Below are 9,622 nucleotides of genomic sequence, written 5' to 3'. Positions count from 1 at the left end.
TGGTGCATAGGTAGGGTCACCTCTTCCGAAGCAGTTTCTTGGTGACCGGGGGTGGGGGGTACAGTGGGAAGGAGAGCTTCGGGGGAAGATGAGTGTGGGGGAGACAGGCCAGCAGGTGCCGGGCGATGCTGGAAGGGAGCCTCCCTGATAACGGGGCGGAGGGGGGGGAAGACGGAAGCAGTACAGGGCAACGGCCTTAAGCGGGTGGGAAGGGACGGGGTGCTGGTAACCAACAGTCCACCCGTGGCAGCAGGGAAGGAGGACGTACGTCTGGGTGCACGGCAAGACAAATTCGCTGACGTAGCCCGACTGCACCTACTGTGCCCCTGGAATTAGAAAGGAGAGTGAGGAAGGGGAGGACGCTGAGGGGTGGAGGAGGGGAAGGAAGGGGTGTGCAGTCTCCCAGGGAGGGGACAGAGCGAATGAACGGAGGAGGAAGATGCTGTGTGTGTGTGAGGTGGGGGCTGGGCCCATGTAGGTACTCGCGGGTACAGAGAGAAGCCAGCTCCCAAGGGCGCGCGCTTTCCCCGCCTCCTTCTGCACCTCTGACGGGGCAGAATGGCTGAGAGCTGGACTGGACCAGCACGGGGTTTGGCCAGGCAAGTCCGCAGAGAAAGAAAGAGAAGGGCCAGGGCGTTCCGAGAGCCCATGCCTGGTAAGAGGAGGCAGGATGGCAAGGGGTAATAGCAGCGAGACAGTGGTACAGTCAGTACGGTTGGAGGCCATGGGAAGGTCAAGGAACTGGCGGACTTGGGGTCCCCAAGGGACAGCAGAAACGCACTGGGCAACGGTTGGAAGGAAAGCTGGAAGCTGAGGTGGTGCAGGCGATGGAGGCGCGGGAAACCAGGAGAGGCGAGCCCGGGAGGTGTGGCCAAGGCGGTGCGGACCAGGCCCTGATGGAGAGGCGGAGAAGGAAACTGGGTCACATAAGTAACCGGCTTTATGGCATTGGTTACTTAGGACCAGGCACTGTTTGAACCACTGTCGCATGCACTTAGTCACTTACCCCACGGTACAATTACTGTTACCGTCCTACTCACTTTCCAGGGGAGGAGACTGAGGTGCGGAAAGGTGAGTGACGTGCCCAGGTTCTCACAGGGCTGAGGCCGACATTCAGAACTAAGCAGCTTCCTAGGGGCCATCCCAGGTGTCGGCCAAGCACAGCCCAGCGGCCCAACCCAGCCTGTCATTTCTTCCCGTGCGACCTGCAGGCTAAGAAAGCGCTTTGCAGACGGACATTCACCACGTACTTGATAAGACGCATTGACTTTGATCCCTGATCAAGTGAAATGTTATCCTCCGAAAGAATTCCATTTCTCGCAGTAGTAGACCTGTATTAGAAAAAAATTACAATCAATTATTATCATAATATTTTACACTTCATCAATTAAAATCTTTCTCTCTTGTGGAAGGACCTACATAATATCCTCAGCTCTGCCTCTTAGCCCACAAACCCTAAAATATTCCTATCTGGTCCTTCACAGAAAAAGTTTGGTGACCTTGGGACTACATTCAGATCTCTCTCAGTACAGGGAATGCTCAGTAAGGGCCCGTTGCTACTGCTGTTGTTACTATTATCTCATTCATAGCACTTACAAATGGCCTGGCTCTGCGTCCAGCCCTGTGATGTTACCCACAAGATATTAGATAAACATTAGTATTTGAATGAATGAATGGATGGACGGACGGATGGATGGATGGGAGAGTGGGTGGGAGGGGGAGGGAAGACAGGCGTGGGAGTATTGAAATTGATTCCACCTTTCATCGGACAGGGCTGACCAAGAGGACAGGGTCAGGAGCAGTGAGTTTGGTTTCAGAGACGTGGCTGGAGGTGAGGGCTGGTGAGATGGAGGGGACGCCAGGGAAAGCTGGCTGAATCTGGGCAGACCCAGCGCGGTCCCCTGGGTCTGCCCCCGCACGGAAAATCGCACGGCTACGCAGAAAGCCCTGTACACCTCTGGCCTATTTTTATAGGGAATGTAGAAGTGTGACCGGGGGTGAGCGAGAAGGCTCTGGAGGGCTGGTCCCCTGAGCAGAGTTTGTCAGGGAAGATCAGCGGCGATCGAGTCCCAAGGAAATTAGAGCCGATGTCTGGGGCCTATTGTTAGCTGCCTTCACAATTCTGAGAAGCAGATGTTACTATTTCCATTTTACAGATGCAGAAGCTGCAAGTGGGAAAAGCGGAGACCTGTCTGGCCCCAGGCACACGCCTGGGAAGGGACGCTTTGCTTCAGCTCGTCTGACCGCCAGGCACTCACCCACCTCTTCACACAACCCACCGGCAGGCAAGGCGCCAGGCCATGCAGTCCCCAGCGACCTCGTGCAGCGCCCAGCCCCGTGGGAGACAGATGGTGATAAACCAGTAAACAGCACGCACAGATAAAGCTACTGCAGCCTGTGCGTGAGTCACGAGGGAATGAAGAGGGTGAGACGGTCAGACAGCGATGGGAGGAGGAGGCTCCTTGAGTCGGGATGTGCATGAGCTGCAGGAAGAATGTTCTGGAAGACAGCAAGGGCCCTGAGGCAGGAATGAGCGTGGAGGGTCTGAGGATCAGAAATACGGAGGGCCTGGGAGGGCAACCCGGGAAGAGGGCAGCCCCGCCCAACATACTGGGGAAGACCCCGGCTCAGCCCGCCAGCCCCAGCCCGGACAGCTGTGCGCGGGGGCGGGGCGGGGATGTCGTGAGGGCCGCCCCAGATTGTGCACCTCGCTTGGGGCACGCCGGGCATTAGGAGAGATCCCCATCCCGGTGACCTACCTTCCCGTCCTGGGATAATCACGACGACCGAGGTTTTGAAAAAGACCCCAAACTGGCTCCTTCGGGCTGGTCTCCTTCGGGATCGGTCTTTCTTCTGTGAAGTGCAACCATTTCTCCAGCGCCATTTTTCATTTTCCTCTTTTCCGTTGCTGTTTTTGGCCCCAAGGTCTCACTGGCTACAGGAGAATAATCCATGTTGAAACGAATTGCTCAATTGCTGGGAAAACATAATGCCTGCCCCTTTTTATTGCAACATAGTGGTCAAGGCTTTGAACGTGTCACCTGTGTACACGGGGCCCTTCGTGAACTCAAGGGCTCACAGTCTCAGCTCTGTGGCCCGTGAGCAGGTTCCCTGGACTATGGAGCCATCGGACACCGTGGGCCGCATCTGGTGAGTGTTCCTGGGGAGAAGGTTCACAGCTTCCCTCGGATTCTCAAAGGGGCTGTGTGCCCACCCCCCCCACCCCCACCCCACGCTCAATCAAAACCCCGGGTTGGCGTTTCTTAGCCTCGGCCCTGGTGACACTCGGGGGCAGGTAATGCTTTGCTGTGGGGGCTGTCCTGTGCATTATGGGACGGTTAGCAGCATCCCTGGGCTCTGTCCACCAGACGCAAGTCCCAGCACGAAAACCAAAAGTGTCTTCAGACACTGGCACGTGTCCCCTGAGATGGGGACACACTTGCTCCTGGCTGAGAAGCTCTGCTCGGGGTGGCCCACTGCCCAGGGGGACACTGAGGCGGGACACAGGTCGGCAGCTGCCAGTGCCCTCCTCAAGGAGGCCCCTCCCTGTGTGAGGAAGGGAACGGGAGGGGGGCTTGGAGGGCCGGGGTGCGGCGGGGGACAGCAGCGGGTCACACGCCCGAGGACCCGTGAGACCAGGCAGGGAGAAAGCGAGGTGGCTTTAACCTGGGCTGTGCACCCGAGGTTTGGGCAAGGAGACCTGTGAGGTCCTTGACAAGAGTGTTGTTCAAAGACGAGGCCCTGCCAGCCCTCGGAGGAGGGGCAGGGGCAGGGGCAGCAGAGGCTGCTTGGGCAGAAATGCGGAGACATCCCTGCGTGAGCGAGAAAGGAGGAAGAAGAGGGTGGGCGGTTCCTCCTGCTCTACCATTTTCTTCTTCTTTTCTCAATGCACACCCTCCGATTTTTTAAAGCATTGATTGTAGAGAAAGAGGAAGGGAGAGAAAGAAGCACGGGTGTGAGAGGGGAATAGCCATCAGCCGTCTTCCATACACGCCCTGGCTGGGACAGAGCCTGCGCCCTTGGGTGCGTGGGCCGACGCTGGCACCAACTGGGCCACCGGGCCAAGGCCTATTGTATCATTTTGCAGGCGGGAAAACAAAGGCACCGAAAGGGAAAGGGATCTTCCCGGTTCCCACAGCTGGGAAGTGGCAGTCTGCACTTGAACCCCGATCTGCCACATTGCACCTCCAGTCTCATCAACGAGGGCAAGTGTACCCGTCTCCCCTTTTCTTTAAGGCCGGTCCTCCAATAACATCCTTCTGGCTCCCGAGCCACAAAACCCAGGGAAGCATTCCAAGGTGGAGTGTCTCAGGTGTGGCCCAAGGTGGGGAAAAATCTCTTCCCGGGATCTGAGGACCCTGAGGCCCTTTTGTTATGGGTGTGCTCCCGAGTTCCCCCGATTACTCCTGTCTCCTCCCTTCTCTATTATCTCGCTCCTTCCCCGTTTCTGCCCGAGGCCTGCAGGGTGTGGCTGGAAAAAAAAAATAACTCAACTGGAGGCCTGGAAGCTTGCAGCTCAGTGGATCAGCCCACTCTATATCACCGGTTACTGTGATAATGGTTTCTTAGTAGAAGCTATAGAGCCCTTTCCATGTGTAAATGAAGCACTTCCTTAAGGCGGTGATTTTTAACCAGGGGTCCGAGGGCTGTGTAGCAAATTTTGTGCAAACCCGCTTGGACTGCTGGGAGGGAAGGGAGTGGCGGCTCGCGTCAAATTTCACGATCTCCCTGCTTTGCACCCCAAGTCTCCAGCAGCCCCTTCTCCCACATCCCAGGGGCTTGGCCCTATCCTGCCCCCAACACCCTGCCTCCCCGGCCTCGTGAAAGCCTCCAGTTCACGCCTTTGCCCAGTATCTTGTCCTCAGTCCCGTGTGCCCTTCCTCGCTGACAAGGTCAGGCTCCCTCCTGCACGGCCCGCGGTGCCTGCCACCTCTCCCCTAGCATTCGTCACAGTTACAGTGTGGCTGTACTACTAATGAGTTTATTTGACCCAGACCTTTCTCCTCCAGGTCGCAGGTGCCGCCCGAGGAGGGGCAGCGTGGACTCTGCCCAATCTCATACCCCCAGACTCCCAGCGGGTATCCCAGCCTCGGGCCGCTGGGCAGACCCGTGGGTCAGAGCCCAGGCCCAGGCGGAGGCGCAGGCCTGAAGACTGAGGCTCAGAACCTACTATCGTGCACCCGAGCTCAGGCCGCCCATACGTGCTGCTGCCCTAAACTGTTTTTCCAAGGATGCCCTTTGTCTCTTCATGGGGTACTGCACAGAGGTTAAGACTGCTCTCTGGCCCTGGCTGGTGTGGCTCAGTGGACTGAGCACCGGCCTGTGACACAAAAGGTCGCCAGTTCGATTCCCAGTCAGGGCACATGCCTGGGTTGTGGGCCAGGCCCCCAGTTTGGGGCGTGCAAGAGGCAACTGACTGATGTATCTCTAGCATATTAAAGTTTTTCTCGCTCTTTCTCCCTCCCTTCCTCTCTCTCTAAAAGCAAATAAATAAAATCTTGGAAAAGAAAAAAAGAAGGCGGCTCTCTGGAGTCCGACTGCCGGGATTCTGTCCGCCAGCTTACGCCGCCCCAGTCAGCTTGGTTCGGCCCCTCGGGGCCTCACTTCACCCATCTGTACAATGGGGGCAAAGGCACGTGAATGGTACGCTTATTAGGGGGAATGAGTGTGATTATTATTGCATGTAAAAGGCTAGACGCAGACTCAGCATACAGTGTGCACTCAGATTAGATACTCTTTTCGTATGACAGGCTTAGTGCGAAGCTCTTAGTTTGGTGGTTTCTCACCTGAGCTCCTGGAGATGACCGGCCCACGCCTGATGCACACGTATTTTTGTTAGGGTCTCAGAAAGCGTGGCCTGGAGACCGCATGCAGAATGCCCGAGTACAGGAATCTCGTTTTATCAATGCATTTCCAAGTGGACAAATTCAGGGTTTTTTTTTTTTTTAATTTAATGTATTGATTTAAGAGAGAGAGAGAGAGACATCAATTTGTTATTCCACCTATGGGTGATTCATTCGCTGCTTCTCCTATGTCCCCTGACTGGAGGCTGAACCAGCCACCTTGGCGTACTGGGACGACGCTCTGACCAAGCGAGCTGCTCGGCCGGGGCACAAATTCAGTTCGCGAAGAGCAGCACCACATTTTGCCATGTACGATGCACACTCTCTTGCCCAAGTCTTTGAGGGGAAAATAAGGATGCGCACATACACCAGTATAGCGGTTCCCTACCATGGGCACGACACTCCTGTGTATAATGCGCACAAAAAATGTGGCTGCGCATCGGACACGGCGAAATGCAGAACACTGGCGAGAGGCGGACGGCAGGAAGCACGTGAGGAATGGGTACACTCTCAAGATGCGGCAGCAGCCTGGATGCCCTGGGAGCCACGGGGGCCGGGGCACGGACTGACGGGCAGGTAAATCCGTCAGAGGCCCAGCGACCACGGCCGACGTCGGCTGAAAGTGGGTCTTCGGCGGGATGCGTCTGTCAGGCACGTTTGCTGAGACATCTTGGCTTCATTACACCTATGACTTTTAAAAGCATGTGAAAATATTTTACAATATTTTGCAAAAAAAATGGAGCACCATAAATAACTGACAGGGGTGGGACGGTCTCTCAAGGAGCGGGGTCTGCCGCCCGGCTGGCCCGGGCTGGCTCTGCGGACGGCCCAAGTGCGCGGAACACGCCGCCTGCTCTTCGGGGAAGCCCCCTCCCTCCCGCCTTCTCTCCCCGGCTCTGGGCCCGGGGGGCCAGCCCGTGGGGGCCTGCTCACTGGCCTCTGTGACATCGCGGGGTTTTGTTGGCTTCAGCCTATGGGGAGCCAGGGGGGAGATGGAGGTCAGGGGAGAGTGACCACTCGGTGTGGCCCTGGCTGTGTCCCTCTGCGGAAGGTCACGGACCCTGTGGGGTGGCCTGTCCGACAGCTCTGATGACCACTCTCCCTGTTTCCTTTTCACAGCTAGAGGAGGTAAGGGACCCTCGGGTTGGGGGCCCCAGGGTGCTGCTCCACTCCCGCTGGTTTCCACCGTAAACACCCCTTTATGCTGCCCTCCTCCGCTGTCCCGAGCCTTGTCACTCTCGCCGGGACCCTGAACGGGCGCACTCGGTAATACCGTCTTACGGTTAGACATCAAAACCTATAAAAGTCCAGCTTGGACTTGTATATTGTGGAGGGTTCCCATCCCAGGGGCAGCAGGGATGGGGGTGGGGGTGGGGAAAAAAAACCCTTACAAGCTCAAAGTTGTAACCAAAAAACCAAATATTTAGCCCTGGCTGGTAGCTCAGTTGGTGAGGGCATCATCCTGAGACGCCAAGGTTGTGGGCTGGATTCCCCGTCAGGGCGCCTGCAAGAATCAACCAACGAATGCACAAAGAAGCAGAACAACAAATTAGTGAGTCCATGTTTTTCTCTCTCTCTCCCTTCCCTCTCTAAAAATAAATAAATAAAATCTTAAAAAAAAAGAATTACTATCTAAGAGCTGGCTTTTACACACGAGGTGCTAGAGATACAGGCTTTTTGTGATTTCGACTGCCCAGCGAAACCTCTGCGTTGGCACGGAAGGCAGACAGTACAGCAAGAACCACGCGATGGGGGGAACGTGGCTGGCGGTTCGAAGTGCGGGCATGAACGTTTCCTAGCGTTGCTCTGACAAACCGGGGCTTACACGACAGCGTCTCTGGAGGCTGGAAGCCCAAGACCCAGGTGTCGGCAGGGCTGGCCCCTCCCGAGGGCTGTGAGGGGAGGGGCCCTCCATTCCGGGGGTCTCTCCTCGGCTTGTCGCCACCGTATTGCCCCTGCGTCCCGTCACACTGCCTTCCCTCTGTCATGAGTGTGCCTCAGTTTCCCTGAAAAGACATCAGTCACACTGGAGTAGGGCCCGCCCGAGTGACCTCGGTAAAGACTGTATTTCCAAACAGCGTCCCCTTCTGTGATACTAGAGTGAGGACTATAACACAGCTTTGTTGAGGGACACAATTTAACCCATAACTGAGCCCAACATCCGTGAGTTCAAATCCAGGCTGGGTCACCTTAGACAAATGATTTAAACTGTTCAGTAAGCTAGCTCTCTCTCTCTCTCTCCACCCCCCTTCCTCCTCCTCTCTCCCCTCCCCTCTCTCTCTCCTTTCTTCTTTCCTCCCTCCCTCTTATCTTCCCTTTCTCCCTCCCTTTCTTGTTTAATTGATTTTAGAGGGAGGGAGAGGGAAAAACATCAATTTGTTGTTCCACTCATCCATGCATTCACTGGTTGATTCTTGCATGTGCCCTGACTGGGGGATTGAACCCACAACCTTGGGGTATTGAGATGGCGCTCTAACCAACTGGGCTACCCGGCCAGGGCTGGTGAGATTCTATTTCATCATCTAAGAAACGGAGGTAACACGGCCACCACCACTGTGCGGGACGCGCTGAGGTTGCTGTGGAACGACGCGTGGGAGAACGCTTCAAGAGCGCCTCGCCCGGGACAAATGCTGAGTGTGTGTGGGCCTTGACCGTGGCTAGCGCCAGGGCGACAGACTCCTGATGCCGGCCCCCTCAGACGTCCACCGGCATCTCAAGGGCCCCCTCCCAAATGGAAACAGCAACCCCGCTCGACAACCCATGATTCCTCTTGTCTCATCCTAGCCACCTCTCAGGGCATCTGGCCAGAACCCCCCAAGGGCACTTCTCATTCTGAGTCTACCCGCTGCTTCTCTCTCCGCCAGGGAGGTCTCGGAAGAAGCCCGACCACACTCCCTTGAACCGAGCGGGGACCTCCTAGCTGGCCTTCCTGCTTCACGCTCTCCTCTGGAAACCATCCTCGATACAGGACCCGAGGGGACCTTTCATATTTATCATTTCAGTTTAAGGTGTCGCTTTGATACATTTATATATTGTGATATGAACGATGCGACATTTACCCCATTGCATCACTTGGTACAATGTTACCGTCTATATCCATTACGTTATGCGTTCGATTTCTAAGGCTTATTCGCCACGTGTTACGACTTTTGGCCCTTATGTACCGTCAGTCTTGTCCACTCTGCCATTTCCTGGCAGCCACCCCCCTCATTCTTTGTTTTTATAGGCTTGATTATCTTTAGTGTCCACCCACGAGTGACACCACGCAGTCCTGGTCCTTCTCTGTCCGGCGTGTCCTGCTCAGCGCACTGTGCTCCAGCCCCGCCCACGTGCTCTCGGACGGCAGGACCTCCCCCCTCCCCCGGTCGGACGGCGCCCCGCTGTGCACGTGTGCTGCCCCTTGGTGCCCGCCCGTTCGCTGGTGAGCGTCTGGGGGTCATTTCCACTCTCGGCTCTCGCGAGCAACGCTCTGAGGGACCCGGGAGTGCACCTGTCTCCTCGAGATCCCGCCTTCACACCCTTTGGGTGGCCGCCCAGAAGGGGAACTCCCGGAGGGCGTCAACACCTAGCTCTGACTTCCTGAGGGAACCCCATACTGTTCTCTGCACTGGGGACACCAGTTCACGCTCCCACCAGCACCGTGTAAGGGGGCCAAGGGCTCTTTTAAAAACAGATCCCCCCTTGTCTTTCCCTGCTTCAAGCTCCTGCGGGTTTTCCACTGAAATCAGAACGTGCCGGAACCGGTCGGTCCTTGCTTGCTCTGGCTCCCCAGGGCCCCG

At 56.4% G+C, this 9,622-nt stretch overlaps 1 long non-coding RNA gene across 1 annotated transcript; it reads right to left on the bottom strand.

The window, feature by feature from the left end:
- Positions 1 to 362: 362 nt before the first annotated feature.
- LOC123814788 lies at positions 363 to 2,913 on the bottom strand. Its single transcript, XR_006784991.1, has 3 exons — positions 2,760 to 2,913; positions 1,251 to 1,331; positions 363 to 893 (listed from the first exon to the last, which is right to left on the bottom strand). It is a non-coding gene; the product is annotated as an uncharacterized LOC123814788 (long non-coding RNA).
- Between the last annotated feature and the right edge of the window lie 6,709 nt (positions 2,914 to 9,622).

The sequence above is a fragment of the Phyllostomus hastatus genome, unplaced genomic scaffold (genome assembly GCF_019186645.2).
Source record: "Phyllostomus hastatus isolate PE091 unplaced genomic scaffold, TTU_PhHast_1.1 phas_contig_17, whole genome shotgun sequence".
Taxonomy (NCBI): Eukaryota; Metazoa; Chordata; class Mammalia; order Chiroptera; family Phyllostomidae; genus Phyllostomus; species Phyllostomus hastatus.
This window is presented reverse-complemented; position numbering and strand designations above follow the sequence as displayed.